Raw genomic sequence first — 17,955 nt, forward strand, 5'->3', positions numbered from 1 at the left:
AATGGGTGTACTAATAACTGTATGTTTGAGAATTTATTATGAGATTTCGTGTTTTGAATTTGGCGCCCTGCAATTTTCACTGCTGTCGCACGGTACACAATCCCAGAGAAGTTAAGACAGCTTGGAAAATCCCGAAAAGATGCCATGGCTTTAAAGAAGCTTCCTGCCCTGAGGCAGCTTTACAGAATTTGAGTCAATTGATGGTGTACCTGGGATGTATTTACAAGCCTACTTCACACTCAGTGCCATCTTGCTTGACATCATGGGAAAATAAAAGAAATAAGCCAAGACCTCAGAAAGAAACATTGTAGACCTCCACAAGTCTGTTCATCCTGGGAAGCAATTTCCCAAACGACTGAAGGTACCACGTTCGATCTGGTACAAACAATAGTACGCAAGTATAAACAACCATGGGACACTGCAGCCGTCCATACGCTCAGGAAGGAGAGTGTTCTGTCTGCCTAAGAGATGAACGTACTTGGGCGAAAAGTGCAATCAATCTCCAGAACAACCGCAAAGGACCTTGTGAGATGCTGGGAGGAAACAGTCAAAAGTATCGTACCACAGTAAAAAGAGTCCTATATTGAAATAACCTGAAAGGCCCGCTCAGCAAGGAAGAAAGCCACTGCTCCAAAACGCCATAAAAGCAGACTATACGGTTGAAACTGCACATGGGGACAAAGATCGTACCTTTTTTGGAAAATGTCTCTGGTCTGATGAAAAAAATGGAACTGTTTGGCCATAATGAACCATTGGTTATGTTCGAGGAAAAGGGGGGGCTTGCAAGTCCGAAGAACACATCGCCAAACTATGAAAGCAAGCGGGGGGTGGCAGCATCATATGTGGGGGGTGCATTGCTGCAGGAGGACTGGTGCACTTCCAAAATAGAATGGCATCATAAGGCAGGAAAAATGTGGATATAATGTAAGCAACTTCTCAAAGACACCAAGCTGCTATTTCATATGGAAGCTCCTCTCCACAACAGTGCATATCTCTAGTCCTGCACTTTAAAAGTCCAATTCAACCTCAAATGGACAATAAAGTTTTGTTTTAAACTCCCTACATTACAGTATCTATGCACAAGGGGCTTGTCTAACCCTGTYACCCTGTTCTCTAACTGTTACACTATCTACGGATTCGCTGACGATCACTTTTTTTACTTCTCTTCCGTCGGAAACTCAACCATTGGAACTTTCTCCGTCGTCGGGGAGACGGGCAGGGTGACCATACCCTCTGGGGGAGGAGATTGTGCTCCTGCAGTGCCGGCGAATCCTTTGGCAATGTCGTCAAAGGTCCGCCCCTTGGTCTCCGGAACTTTGAAGTAGGTGAAGACGAAGAAGAATATGAGGAAGATCATGAAGATGATGAAGACGTAAGGACCACACAGCTCCTGTAAAGGAGAGAGAGGAGGTTAGAGAGTAACACAATCTAAGCTGTAAAGTTTGTCTGATGTTTTGGTCTTATAACGGTGCCAATCCCATTCATTCAGCTTTGAGGCCTGCAYATMTATCTTGATACATATACATAGGTGTCTGTAGTAAGAGGGGTAGGGTGAGGAAGAAGAACCAACCTCCAGTTTGGGGAAGCCCAGCCCGACCAGGAAGTTGGCGGTCCAGTTGGAGCAGCCGGCGACGGCCATAGCTGCAGGCCGAGGCCCCTGGGAGAACAACTCAGCAACTATGAACCATGGGATAGGACCTGGGCCCATCTCAAAACTGGCCACGAAGGCAAACACTGCCACGATGGCCAGGTAGCTCAGAGACGTGTTGGTCTTCTACTCAGAGAGGAGGGAGGGAATGGAGGGATCAAACATGTTTGTTTTGTTTGTTTTTTTCACCTTTATTTAACCAGGTAGGCCAGTTGAGAACAAGTTCTCATTTACAACTGCGACCTGGCCAAGATAAAGCAAAGCAGTGCGACAAAAACAACAACACAGAGTTTCACATGGGATAAACAAATGTACAGTCAATAACACAATAGAAAAATCTGTATACAGTCTGTGCCAATGAAGTAAGGAGGTAATGCAATAAATAGGCCAAGAGTGGCGAAGTAATTACAATTTAGCAATTTACACGAGTGATATATGTGTAGATGAGGATGTGCAAGTAGAAATACTGGTGTGCAAAAGAGCAGAAAAACAAAAACAAATATGGGGATAAGGTAGGTAGTTGGTTGGATGGGCTATATACAGATGGGCTGCAGCGATCGGAAAGCTGCTCTGACAGCTGAAGCTTAAAGTTAGTGAGGGAGATATAAGTCTCCAACTTCAGTGATTTTCATTGGCAGCAGAGAACTGGAAGGAAAGGCGGCCAAAGGAGGTGTTGGCTTTGGGGATAACCAGTGAAATATACCTGCTGGAGCGTGTGCTACGGGTGGGTGTTGCTATGGTGACAAGTGAGCTGAGATAATGCAGCGCTTTACCTAGCAAGGACTTATAGATGACCTGGAGCCAGTGGGTTTGATGACGAATATGTAGCGAGGACCAGCCAAAAAGAGCATACAGGTCGCAGTGGTGGGTAGTATATGGGGCTTTGGTGACAAAACGGATGGCACTGTGATAGACTGCATCCAATTTGCTGAGTAGAGTATTGGAGGCTATTTTGTAAATGACATCGCCGAAGTCAAAGATCGGTAGGATAGTCAGTTTTACGAGGGTATGTTTGGCAGCATGAGTGAAGGAGGATTTGTTGCGAAATAGGAAGCCGATTCTAGATTTCATTTTGGATTGGAGATGCTTAATGTGAGTCTGGAAGGAGAGTTTACAGTCTAGTCAGACACCTAGGTATTTATAGTTGTCCACATATTCTAAGTCAGAACCGTCGAGAGTAGTGATGCTAGTCGGGCTCGTGGGTACAGGCAGCGATCAGTTGAAGAGCATGCATTTAGTTTTACTAGCATTTAAAAGCAGTTGGAGGCCACGGAAGGAGTGTTGTATGGCATTGAAGCTCATTTGGAGGTTTGTTAACACAGTGTGCAAAGAAGGGCCAGATGTATACAGAATGGTGTCGTCTGCGTAGAGGTGGATCAAGGAATCACCCGCAGCAAGAGCGACAACATTGATATATATAGAGAAAAGTGTCGGCCTGAGAATTGAATCCTGCAGCACCTCTATAGAGACTGCCAGAGGTCCGGACAACAGGCCTTCCAATTTGACACACTGAACTCTACCTGAGAAGTAGTTAGTGAACCAGGCGAGGCAGTCATTAAAGGCTGTTGAGTCTGCCGATAAGAATAAAGTGATTGACAGAGTCGAAAGCCTTGGCCGGATCAATGAAGACGACTGCACAGTACTGTCTTTTATCGATGGCGGTTATGATATCGTTTAGGACCTTGAGCGTGGCTGAGGTGCACCTATGACCAGCTCGGAAACCAGATTGCATAGCGGAGAAGGTACGGTGGGATTCGAAATGGTCGGTAATCTGTTTGTTAACTTGGCTTTCGAAGACCTTAGAAGGGCAGGATGGATATAGGTCTCTAGCAGTTTGGGTCTAGAGTGTCTCCCCCTTTGAAGAGGGGGATGACCGCGGCAGCTTTCCAATCTTTAGGAATCTCAGACGATACGAAAGAGAGGTTGAACAGGCTAGTAATAGGGGTTGCAACAATGGCGGCGGATAATTTTTAATGTTAAGCAGTGGAATAAAATCCAGTCAAGGATATTTATGGTGTGACAAGAATAGTTATTGTCGGGTTCTTGACATTTGAAATGATGGACAGCCGAGATTCAAACTCACCACCAATGCGAGGGAGATGGTCATGAGCAGAGCACTGACAGCCATTCCAGCCAATCCGATAAGGTGCAGGGTCCTTCGTCCCGCCCTCTCCACCAGAAAGAGCTGTGAATCAAACAAGGAAGTGCTTAGAATGTGTCCAAGGGTATTACATTTCATATTGGAATCTGGTCAAGAGTAGTGCACTATCAAACTGTACTATTTCTGTATTATTATACTTGACACTTGATGTGTTAAAATACTTACAGACACCACTGTGAATAGAGTGTTGACCACCCCAGCTCCTATAGTGGCGTAGATGGGCTGGGTCACCCCGGCAGTGTCAAATATACCTGTCGAATAGTAGAATACCTGAGGAGGAAGTAGGAAAGAGGGAGAGGTTGTTGATTACATTCATAACCAATATGAGGATATGTATCTAGTTAAATCTAGTTGTTGTTGACCCATGTTTACTCCTACAGACAGAGAGAGGGCTGTTGTTTCACTGTGTTCTGTGGCCATCTGGGTTTGATTGATGCTGGATTTATAATTGTTTTATGTAACCTTTATTTAAGAAGGGAGTCATGCTGAGACCACTGTCTCTTTAGCAGATGAGCCCTGCATGAACACATCAATAAACAACAGTTTTACTATACATATCTATATACACACCAATAAACAACAGTTTCACTATACATATCTATATACACATCAATAAACAACAGTTTTACTATACATATCTATATACACATCAATAAACAACAGTTTTACTATACATATCTATATACACATCAATAAACAACAGTTTCACTATACATATCTATATACACATCAATAAACAACAGTTTTCACTATACATATCTATATACATATCAATAAACAACAGTTTCACTATACATATCTATTATACACATCAATAAACAACAGTCACTATATACATATCTATTATACACATCATAAACAAACAGTTTCACTATACATATCTATATACACATCAATAAACAACAGTTTCACTATACATATCTATATACACATCAATAAACAACAGTTTTCACTATACATATCTATCTATATACACATCAATCAACAACAGTTTTCACTATACAATCTATATACACATCAATCAACAACAGTTTCACTATACATATCTATATACACATCAATAAACAACAGTTTCACTATACATATCTATATACACATCAATAAACAACAGTTTCACTATACATATCTATATACACATCAATAAACAACAGTTTTACTATACATATCTATATACACATCAATAAACAACAGTTTCACTCTATACATATCTATATACACATCAATCAACAACACAGTTCATATTACAGATCTATATACACATCAATCAACAACAGTTTCACTATACATATCTATATACACATCAATAAACAACAGTTTCACTAATACATATCTATATACACATCAATTACAAAATACATGAAAGCAAACACAAAACACGAAAAGCAAAACACAATCATATGAAACATACACATTGTTCAGTAAAAGGGCGCTCTAACATCCGTCTGAATTAGGCCCAGTCTAAAGGTCATTGCACTGACCTTTAACCTGGTCTGTCTGAGTCAGGATAAACTTGCTAACGCTAACTCAGACTGACAGCCAGGTTAACTGACCTTATCAACAGACAATCTCCATTAGATCTTAGGTGATCATCTCGCTAGCCAATCATGTTATTATGCTACATCCATTCCACTTAATCAAGCTCCTTCCTCAGCCTCTGGCTGAAGAGGAGGTGGTGCCTTGACAGTCTCTGTATGTTGCATCTCTCCACTGAATCATTTAGTTTCAGTATTCTAGCGTTGAACTGTGACTTCTGTAGAACTGTGAGAGTTGCAACATTACACGTCCTACTACATATGCTTATACGCAATAACTTATCTGGAAAGGCTCATTGGAACTTATTCTTTTGAAATATGTGGCTATGCTTCTCTTTCCTCATCTTTTTTCCTTCATTACTAATTTATAAAAGGCTGGATAGGTTTTCCACCATATTGTTCCAACGGTCATGTATTGTTAGATCAGGGGTCATGGATTAAGAGAAGGAAAACTCTCTGTCCTTCTTAAAGGCTTTTCCTTAATGTGTTTTCCTAGTTCGATTATGTTATTAGATGAATAACTCCTGGCCCTAATTATGTTGCATTGTGGGAGTTGTAGTCTACTCACCGCGTTGATGCCAGAGAGCTGCTGGGAGAGCTGCAGGATGATGCGATGATGATTGGCTGACGGTAGGCTGGCGAGCGGAAGAGTTCTGGAATAGTGACCTTCTTCTCCATGGCCATCTTCATCCCTTCTTTCCTTCATCTCCTGAGTCATCACTTACGTCTTCACAGCCACGCAGACGCACCAGGGCTGGAGGGAGGGCGAGATATTTTTTAAATACTAGGTAATTTCTGATACTAATGAATCCCAAATTAACAACAGAGTAATTGTCTCATGTAATTACTTTTACACCACATAGTTTCTAAAGTAAACGGTCAAATAAAAAGTCACCTAAATGAGTGCTGTGCAATATGATCAGTAACATCTCCTTATTTAATATGATGAGTAACATCTCCTTTATTTAATATGATCAGTAACATCTCCTTTATTTAATATGATCAGTAACATCTCCATTATTTAATATGATCAGTAACATCTCATTATTTATATGATCAATAACATCTCCTTTATTTAATATGATCAGTAAATTCTCCTTTATTTAATATGATCAGTAACATCTCCATTATTTAATATGATCAGTAACATCTCCTTTATTTAATATGATCAGTAACATCTCCATTATTTATATATCAGTAACATATCCAGGTTTATTATGATCATCAGTACAGTCTCCATTATTTAATATGATCAGTAACATCTCCATTATTTAATATGATCAGATAACATATCTTTATGTGTAATATGATCAGTAACATCTCCTTTATTTAATATGATCAATAACATATCCTAGGTTTATTATGATCAGTAACATCTCCATTATTTAATATGATCAGTAACATCTCCTATGTGTAATATGATCAAGTAACATCTCCTATATTTAATATGATCAGTAACAAATCTTATGTTATTGTAATATGATCATGTAACCATTCTCCTATGTGTAATATGATCAGTACATCTAGGTAATCATGATTTCAGAACATCTCTATGTGTAATATGATCAGTAACATCTCCTATGTGTAATATGATCAGTAACACTCTCCTATGTGTAATAATATCAGTCAGAACATCTCCTCCATGCTTGTAATATGATCAGTAACACCTCCTATTGTTGTAATATGATCAGTACACTCCCTATGTGTTATATGATCAGTAACATCTCCTATGTGTAACTATGATCAGTAACATCTCCTATGTGTAACATGATCAGTAACATCTCCTATGTGTAATATGATCAGTAACTCATCTTCCTATGTGTAATATGATCAGTAACATCTCCTATGTGTAATATTGATCAGTAACATCTCCTATGTTGTAATATTGATCAGTAACACTCCTATGTGTAATATGATCAGTAACACTCCTAGTGTGTAATCATGATCAGTAACATCTCCTATGTGTAAATATGATCAGTAACATCTCCTATGTGTAATATGATCAGTAACACCTCCTAGTGTGTAATATGCATCGTAGTAAACATCTCCTATGTGTAATTATGATCAGTAACATCTCCATGTGTAATATGATCCAGTAACATCTCCTATGTGTAATATGATCAGTAACATCTCCTATGTGTAATATGATCAGTAACACCTCCTATGTGTAATATGATCAGTAACATATCCTATGTGTAAACATGGTACAGTAACATCTCCTATGTGTAACATGATCAGTAACACCTCCTATTGTAATATGTCAAGTAACATCTCCTCTGTGTTAATGATCAGTAACATCTCCTATGTTGAATATGATCAGTAACATCTTCCTATGTGTAATATGATCAGTAACATCTCCTATGTGTAATATGAATCCCAGTAACATCTCCTATGTGTAATATGATCAGTAACACTCTCCTATGTGTAATATGATCAGTAACATCTCCTATGTGTAACATGATCAGAACATCTCCTATGTGTAATATGATCAGTAACATCTCCTATGTGTAATATGATCAGTAACATGTCCTATGTGTAATATGATCAGTAACATCTCCTATGGTAATATGATCAGTAACATCTCCTATGTGTAACATGTCAGTAACACCTCCTATGTGTAATATTATCAGTAACATCTCCTATGTGTAATATGATCAGTAACATCTCCTATGTGTATATGATCAGTAATCTCTATGTGTAACATGATCTAACATCTCCTATGTGTAACATGATCAGTAACATCTCCTATGTGTAATATGATCAGTAACATATCCTATGTGTAATATGATCAGATACATCTCCTATGTGTAATATGATCAGTAACATCTCCTATGTGTAATATGATCAGTAACATCTCTTATGTGTAACATGATCAGTAACATCTCCTAATGTGTAACATGATCAGTAACATCTCCTATGTGTAATATGATCAGTAACATCTCCTATGTTGTAACATATGATCAGTAACATCTCCTATTGTGTAACATGATCAGTAACATCTTCCTATGTAACATGATCAGTAACATCTCCTATGTGTAATATGATCAGTAACATCTCCTATGTTGTAATATGATCAGTAACATCTCCTATGTGTAATATTGATCAGTAACATCTCCTATGTGTAATATGATCAGTAACATCTCCTATGTGTAATATGATCAGTAACATCTCCTATGTGTAATATGATCCAGTAACATCTCCTATGTGTAATATATCAGTAACATGTCTCCTCTCCCTGACCTTTGCGAGCCTCCTCCTCCTGGTTGAGGCTGATGAGGAGGTAGCGGGGGCTCTCTGGGCAGAAGGGCAACATGATGCTCTGCACCACAGCAGGGATGGCCGTCAGGGACAGCAGGAGGGGCCACAGGGAGTCTGACCCCAGCAGAAACTCCAGACCAAAGACCTACAGAGCAGAGAGAGGGACAACAGGATGGCCAGGGTTAAAGCTTAAGATAGTAGAAAAGTCATGCTCAAACTAAAACAGATTTAACTGACTTGATTGTACAGAAAAAGGAATCAGTCAATTACATTCAGTGAAATGAACAGCATTTAATTCAGTTGACCTCAATAACATTAAGTTCAATTAATTACAATAAACTCAGTAGAGTTTGAACTAAAATAACCTAAATGAAAGTGAACCCAGTGCCTGGTCCTCTCTGTGGTACCTGTGCCACCAGGATGCCAATGACCACTCCCAGCTGGTGGAGGGTGCCGAAGGCCCCCTGAGTGCGTGGGGGCCAGCTCTCCCACGTACTGGGCGTCAGTCCCGTACACAGGCCACAGAACACGCCAATGACCAGCCTGCCAATGATGACCATCTCAAAGGAGTTACACAGGCTGGACAGACCCATCAGAGTTCCACCCAGAAGGGCCAGCACGTTGGCCAGGAGCATGGACTTACGCCGTGAGAGAGAGAGAGAGAGAGAGGAGAGAAGAGAGAAAGAGGAAGAGAAGATCGGAGAAGAACCGGAGATGAGGAGAGAGTGAAGGGGAGAAGAGGATTGAAGAGGATTGAGAGAGAGATGATGAGAGGGAGAAAAGGAGAGAGAGAGAGAGAGAGAGAGAGGAGGATAGGAATAGGGGAAAGAAAAGAAAGAAAGTGGGAGGAAAAATGTGTGATGTTAGAAAGATGGAGGAAAGCCATTTAGTCCAGTGCCCTGCCAGAGACCATGAATGGCCTGCTAAATAAAGAGTGATGAAGTGAGGTGAGATGAGATGAGGCCAGGTTAGGAGTAGAGGTTGACCGATTAATCGGAATGGCAAACAAAGGTAGGCTGCCAATACTAAAGTACCTATTAGAACATCCAATAGTCAAAGGTATATGAAAAACAAATGGTATAGAGAGAAATAGTCCTATAATAACTACAACCTAAAACGTCTTACCTGGGAATATTGAAGACTAATGTCTTCAAGGTACCACCAGCTCATAAAAGGAACCACCAGCTTTCATATGTTCTGAGCAAGGAACTTAAACGTTAGCTTTTTTACATGGCACATAATGCACTTTTACTTTCTTCTCCAACACTGGGTTTTTGCATTATTTAAACCAAATTGAACATGTTTCATTATTTATTTGAGACTAAATTGATTTTATTGATGCATTATTTTAAGTTAAAATAAGTGTTCATTTAGTATTGTTGTAATTGTCATTATTACAAATATATATTTAAAAATCGGACGATTAATTGGTATCGGCTTTTTTTGGTCCTCCAATAATCGGTATCGGCATTGAAAAATCAGAATCGGTCGACCTCTAGTTAGGAGGTAAGACCGCAATTAACATTACAGCCTCAATTAACATTACAGCCTCAATTAACATTACAGCACAGAATCGACTAAGGGCCCTTGGTTCATCTTTGAGAGCAAATATTTACATGCCGCACTTCTCTCATTGTGGTGCTGGGAATAAAATAAAATAAAACACTACAAAGTCATTACAGATACAAAACCACTTCCACACACACATTTACTGTACATCTGCATTTCTTTGTATCATTAGTCCTTAACTCACCTCCCAAACCTGTCCACCATGACCCCCACAGACAAGGACCCAACCATGCCCCCCACACTGAAGATGGCCACAGCGAAGCTCCAAACCATGGTGTTAGTCCCAGAGGAGAAGGGGTCTCCATAACGATCCATAGACACATTCTGGAAGAACCGTCGCAGTTTCTGACAGTGGAGATGACAGACTTAGAACCTTCAGAGGTTAAAGGGTGGGAATATCACTGAGGATTTAGACAAGTGGTCTAAAATCCTAGTCCTGGAGATGTACAGAGGGTGCAGGCATTTGTTCCAGCACCGTTCCAGCCCTGACTGTTATAGTCAATACACATGAGTACTGCCACTGACTGTCCACAAGAGGGAGACAAAGTTGAAAACAACAGCACATCCATCCAACTCTGTGTGTGTGTGTGTGTGTGTGTGTGTGTGTGTGTGTGTGTGTGCGTGCGCGCGCGCGCCGACTAGTATGACACAACGCTAAGTTGACTTTTAAAAGGAGGTATCAATCCTTTTGAATAAATAATACATTAATAATGATGACCATTATGACCACTCCGTATGTGCAACTCACTCACGCACACACACACCTGCTCAGGGGCATTGATGACTCCATGTTGTATCCGAACTGCAGGGAGCCGATGACGGCTGTAGTGATGCAGTAGAGGAGGAACAGGTCACTCCCTTCTCTTCGGGGATGAGGAGAGATAGAGGGAGGAAGAGAGAGGGAGTGAAAACGGGGAGAAGGAGGATGGAGGAGAGGGGTGTTAAAATAATAGAAAGAGAGAGAGAAACAGATAACAGAAAGTGCAGAGAAAAGGATAGCGAGAGAGGAGAGAGAGAGAGAGAGAGAAAAGAGAGAGAGGGAGAGAGGAGAGAGAAGAGAGAGAGAGGAAATTAGATATCCACTGGTCTAATGATATGGATGGAGATGTAATGTACAATAATTCTGTCATTGTCATCATAGCCAGTGTCATAGCCAGTGTCTTGGCCCACAAGGCTCTTGTTGTTCCCAGTGACAGTAGAAAATCACACAATGAACCATTCTGTTTGTGATTGTTCTCCCTCTCTTCTGCTTTCTCTCTGAGCATTCACAAGCTGTCACTGTCTCACACTGCCACGCTAGCCTAAGTGTTACAAAACAGTGGAATGGAACCATGTTTCGCAATCCTGATCGACCCGGAGTCTTGAGGATGAACTGTGAGAGAATAGAGACTATGTACTATAATTTATGCTATTTATTCTACTGTTGAGGCCTATTGTATGGGGTTCGGCTGTTATACCAGTCCAATATGCGTTAATATACTAATACTAACTACTACTTAAACAAAAACCAAGTGAATACATCTGGCATGAAGTGTTTTCTTTTTAGCTGTGGGTTTGGGGATAGTCAGTTGTCACATTTAAAGCTGGCAACATAGCAGCACCAAGCGGATTGGTTATAATGAAAGTCGCTATAACAAAGCCCGGGCCAGACCATGGAAAGAAACCCTGTTTGATGTGTTCTCTTTTAAAGGACCAAAACCTACTCATCTGAAATACCACCTCCTTTACAGAGAATGTAGGCTATAGGAAAGTGACATGACAGTATCAGTTATTATTACACAAAGGTAGGCTACTCTTTATGACACACACTATTACACATAGATGGGCCAAAGACGAGACATTTACATTTGGTGTTCGAAGGCCATTCATTCAACATAAAAAGAGAAATATGTATAAATATAATATTAAATCGCTCAACTCTTACCCTTCCTTTGACCCATAAATATTTGTGTTGCAAACTATTCAATTAAGGGAGTTATTGAGCTCTAAAGTGTCAAAATGTCCTTCAGTGTAACTGTCCGTGTTACAATTCTAATGACAAGCGTTTTTGAAATTCATCCTAAAAATATAGATGAACACTCATGGCATAATTGTGTGTGTTTGCAACAATATATAGAATAATGGGCAACATACTGTATCTAAAAAATATTTTAAAAACTTGAATAACTTTTGTCTGGACTTTTGCTCTTCATCAATGTCATTCAGTATCACAAAGGTAAAAAGCCATTTTAAAGGTAATCATGTGACAGTGTGTGACATTACAAAGAAGACCCATTGAAGACCCTCTATCAATGTGATGAGGTGAGTAAACCTCTGATGAGTTCACCTTTTCAACCTCTAGTAACCTTTGTACCAAAAACGCATGTCCTTCAGTACAACACAGAAAACATACTTTTAATGTTATGAATTTATAAAAGGCTATATTAAATATGAAAAGTAAGGATAATATTTATAGGTCAAGGTCATTACTTTATATAGGTGGCCAAGGAACTGCCTGTTAAATATGTTTATGTATGAAATCCATCCTTCAGTATCACGCTTTTGTCCTTCAGCACAACAAAAGTTTAATGTTATACCACAATGTCACCCGTTATGCTGAATGACAGTAGCTTTGTTATCCCATGTTTTCACAAGTTTACAACAATTAATCATTTAATTTAATTCAGATTTAATTGTTGTATGAATACTGAATATTATAATTTAAAACAATTTTATGGCATTTGTAGGTATTTTCAAGGCACATTATCTTTATACTGTAGATGCCGTTGTCTAATAAGGAGAAGGCTGCACGACACAGACAAAAGATTAACGCAGACCCAGTTGCTAGGGAGAAAAGACTAGCCAGAAGAAAAGCAAGATATTGTTTTCATGGTTTCATGCTACTGTCAGCAACAGAATAGGATATGATAGGATATAAAGCTGGGTGGATAACACTTAACATTAAGTTGCACTATTACACTCTAGTTAATGTTTTATTGCACTGCAGTTAAGGTATAACTGATGGATTATATTAGTTAATATAATATTACACACACACACAGGTTAGGCGAGGGAATATGTACATAATTGAGGTCAATGCAAATAGTCAGGGTAGCCATTTGATTAGCTGTTCAGCAGTCTTATGGCTTGGGGGTAGAAGCTGTTAAGAAGCCTTTTGGACCTAGACTTGGCACTCCGGTACCGCTTGCCTTGCTGTAGCAGAGAGAACATCTATGACTAGGGTGGCTGGTGTCTTAGGCCATTTTTAGGGCCTTCCTCTGACACCGCCTGGTATAGAGGTCATGGATGGCAGGAAACTTGGCCCCAGTGATGTACTGGGCCGTACGCACTACCCACTGTAGTTCCATGCAGTCGGAGGCCGAGAAGTTGACATACCAGGCAGTGATGCAACCAGTCAATATGCTCTCGATGGTGCAGCTGTACAGTCGTGGCGAAAAGTTTTGAGAATGACACAAATATTAATTTTCACAAAGTCTGCTGCCTCAGTTTGTATGATGGCAATTTGCATATACTCCAGAATGTTATGAAGAGTGATCAGATGAATTGCAATTAATTGCCATGCAAATTAACTGAATCCCCAAAAAACATGTCCACTGCATTTCAGCCCTGCCACAAAAGGACCGGCTGACATCATGTCAATGATTCTCCCGTTAACACAGGTGTGAGTGTTGACGAGGACAAGGCTGGAGATCACTCTGTCATGCTGATTGAGTTCGAATAACAGACTGGAAGCTTCAGAAGGAGGGTGGTGCTTGGAATCATTGTTCTTCCTCTGTCAGCCATGGTTACCTGCAAGGAAACACGTGCCGTCATCATTGCTTTGCACAAAAAGGTATTCACAGGCAAGGATATTGCTGCCAGTAAGATTGCACCTAAATCAACCATTTATCGGATCATCAAGAACTTCAAGGAGAGCAGTTCAATTGTTGTGAAGAAGGCTTCAGGGCGCCAAAGGAAGGCCAGCAAGCGCCAGGACCGTCTCCTACAGTTGATTCAGCTGCGGGATCGGGGCACCACCAGTAAGGACTTGCTCAGGAATGGCAGCAGGCAGGTGTGAGTGCATCTGCACGCACAGTGAGGCAAAGATTTTTGGAGGATGGCCTGGTGTCAAGAAGGGCAGCAAAGAAGCCATCTTCCAGGAAAAACATCAGGGACAGACTGATATTCTGCAAAAGGTACAGGGATTGGACTGCTGAGGACTGGGGTAAAGTCATTTCTCGGATGAATCCCCTTTCCTATTGTTTGGGGCATCCGGAAAAAAGCTTGTCTGGAGAAGACAAGGTGAGCGCTACACTCAGTCCTGTGTCATGCCAACAGTAAAGCATCCTGAGACCATTCATGTGTGGGGTTGCTTCTCAGCCAAGGGAGTGGGCTCACTCACAATTTTGCCTAAGAACTCAGCCATGAATAAAGAATGGTACCAACACATCCTCCGAGAGCAACTTCTCCACCATCCAGGAACAGTTTGGTGATGAACAATGCCTTTTCCAGCATGATGGAGCACCTTGCCATAAGGCAAAAGGGATAACTAAGTGGCTCGGGGAACAAAACATCGATATTTTGGGTCCATGGCCAGGAAACTCCCCAGACCTTAATCCCATTGAGAACTTGTGGTCAATCCTCAAGAGGCGGGTGGACAAACAAAAACCCACAAATTCTGACAAACTCCAAGCATTGATTATGCAAGAATGGGCTGCCATCTGTCAGGATGTGGCCCAGAAGTTAATTGACAGCATGCCAGGGCGGATTGCAGGGGCCTTGAAAAAGAAGGGTCAACACGCAAATATGGACTCTTTGCATCAACTTCATGTAATTGTCAATAAAAGCTTTTGACACTTATGAAATGCTTGTAATTATACTTCAGTATTCCATAGTAACATCTGACAAAAATATCTAAAGACACTGAAGCAGCAAACTTTGTGGAAATTAATATTTGTGTCATTCTCAAAACTTTTGGCCACGACTGTAGAACTTTTTGAGTATCTGAGGACCCGTGCCAAATCTTTTCAATCTCCTGAGGGGGAATAGGCGTTATTGTGCCCTCTTCACGACTGTCTTGGTGTGGTTGGACCATGATAGTTTGTTGGTGATGTGGACACCAAGCTCTCAACCTGCTCCACTACAGCCCTGTCGATGAGAATGCTCAGCCCTCCTTTTCCTGTAGTCCACGATCATCTCCTTTGTCTTAATGTTATGAGCTATAGGCTACGTGTGTACAGGAATGTAAAGGAAAACTGATCGTTGCTTTATCATAACGGTCCTAATATACAGTACCAGTCAAGAATTTGGACACACCTCCTCAATCATGGGTTTTTCTTTATTTTACTATTTTCTACATTGCAGAATAATAGTGAAGACATCAAAACTATGAAATAACATATGGAATCATGTAGTAACCAAAAAACAAATCAAAATATATATAAATATATATAATTCTTTTGAACCCCCTTTTTCTCCCCAATTTCGTGGTATCCAATTTTTAGTAGTTACTGTCTTGTCTCATCGCTACAACTCCCGCACGGACTCGGGAGAGGCGAAGGTCGAGAGCCATGCGTCCTCCGAAACACAACCCAACCAAGCCGCACTGCTTCTTAACACAGCGCGCATCCAACCCGGAAGCCAGCTGCACCAATGTGTCGGAGAAAACACTGTACACCTAGCGATCGGGTCAGCGTGCACTGCACCCGGCCCGCCACAGGAGTCGCTAGTGCGCGATGAGACAAGAATATCCCTGCCGGCCAAACCCTCCGTAACCCGGACGACGCTGGGCCAATTGTGCGCCGCCCATGGGCCTCCCGGTCATGGCCGGCTGCGACAGCCTGGGCTCGAACCCAGAGTCTCTGGTGGCACAGCTAACACTGCGATGCAGTGCCTTAGACCACTGCACCACCCAGGAGGCCCCAAAAATGTATTTTATATTTTCGATTCTTCAAAGTAGCCACCCTTTGCCTTGATGACAGCTTTGCACACTCTTGACATTTTTTCAACCAGCTTCACCTGGAATGCTTTTCCAACAGTCTTGAAGGAGTTCCCACATTTGCCGAGCACTTTTTGGCTGCTTTTCTTTCACTCTGCGGTCCAACTCATCCCAAACCATCTCAATTGGGTTGAGGTCGGGTGATTGTGGAGGCCAGGTCATCTGATGCAGCACTCCATCACTCTCCTTCTTGGTCAAGTAGCCCTTACACAGCCTGGAGGTGTGTTGGGTCATTGTCCCACTAAGTGCACACCAGATGGGATGGCGTAACTCTGCAGAATTCTGTGGTAGCCATCCTAGTTAAGTCTGCCTTGAATTCTAAATAAATCACTGACAGTGTCACCAGCAAAGAACCCCCACACCATCACACCTCCTCCTCCATACTTCACGGTTGGAACCACACATGCGGAGATCATTCATTCACCTACTCTGCGTCTCACAAAGACACAGTGGTTGGAATCAAAAATCTCAAATTTGGACTCATCAGACCCAAGGACAGATTTCCATCGGTCTAATGTCCATCGCTCGTGTTTCTTGGCCCAAGCAAGTCTCTTCTTATTATTGGAGTCCTTTAGTAGTGGTTTCTTTGCAGGAATTCGACCATGAAGGCCTGATTCACGCAGTCTATTCTGAACAGTTGATGTTGAGATGTGTCTGTTACTTGAACTCTGTGAAGTATTTATTTGGGCTGTAATCTGAGGTGCAGTTAACTCTAATGAATTCATCCTCTGCAGCAGAGGTAACTCTGGGTCTTCCTTTCCTGTGGCGGTCATCATGAGAGCCAGTTTCATCATAGCGCTTGATGGTTTTTGTGACTGCACTTGAAGAAACTTTAAAAGTTCTTGAAATTTTCCAGATTGACTAACCTTCATGTCTTAAAGTAATGATGGACTTATCTTTGCTTATTTGAGCTGTTCTTACCATAATATGGACTTGATATTTTACCAAATAGGGCTATGTTCTGTATACCACCCATACCTTGTCACAACACAACTGATTGGCTCAAACGCATTAAGGAAAGAAATTCCACAAATTAACTTTTACCAAGGCACACCTGTTAATTGAAATTCATTCCAGGTGACTGACTACCTCATGAAGCTGGTTGAGAGAATGCCAAGAGTGTGCAAAGCTGTCATCAAGGCAGAGGGTGGCTACTTTGAAGAATGTCAAATATAAAATATATTTTGATTTGTTTAACACTTTTTTGGTTACGTGTGTTATTTCATAGTTTTGATTATGAAAATAGTACACTTTTTTTTTTTAACTGAATGAGTAGGTGTGTCCAAACTTTTGACTGGTACTGTATGTGTAGGAGGCATAATTAAGAGGCCTAGTTCTGGAACATAATTCAAATCAAAGACCAACTGACACAGAATGACTACATACGGAGGTAACCTGGGCTAACACTAAAAACACAGACGCCGGTGCCATAAGAATAAAATGCTCTAAGGGTTTCATTACCCAAGTTACACTGATAAAAGTGTTATGTTCTGTGATAGTACTAATCAGGCATATTGTATTTCCCTAGGAAGGACACTCTGGCCTTGTGACATTACAATACCCAGTCATCTAAAACAATATGAAAACTGAATAAATAGGCCTACTACAAGTGAAGTAAGATATGTAAAGACGGTGAAACAGGGTCCCCTTCAAAATAATAATCACCATGAGATGATGTAAGTCTTTTTAGGTTTGTGTAAAACAGATGTTGTGCAAGTCACCAAGTTTTGACTGTCTCTAGAGGTACGGGCTGGAGGACAGGCTGGTGAGTGTGTTTTGACTGTCTCTAGAGGTACGGGCTGGAGGACAG

The 17,955-nt window shown here is 41.0% G+C and overlaps 2 pseudogenes; both read right to left on the reverse strand.

The window, feature by feature from the left end:
• Positions 1–948: 948 nt before the first annotated feature.
• Positions 949–9,258, reverse strand: LOC112074816 (solute carrier family 2, facilitated glucose transporter member 3-like; annotated as a pseudogene).
• A 167-nt stretch (positions 9,259–9,425) lies between these two features.
• Positions 9,426–17,955, reverse strand: part of LOC139022520 (solute carrier family 2, facilitated glucose transporter member 1-like) — a 21,070-nt pseudogene continuing 12,540 nt past the window's right edge.

This window comes from Salvelinus sp. IW2-2015, unplaced genomic scaffold, assembly GCF_002910315.2.
Source record: "Salvelinus sp. IW2-2015 unplaced genomic scaffold, ASM291031v2 Un_scaffold2832, whole genome shotgun sequence".
Taxonomy (NCBI): Eukaryota; Metazoa; Chordata; class Actinopteri; order Salmoniformes; family Salmonidae; genus Salvelinus; species Salvelinus sp. IW2-2015.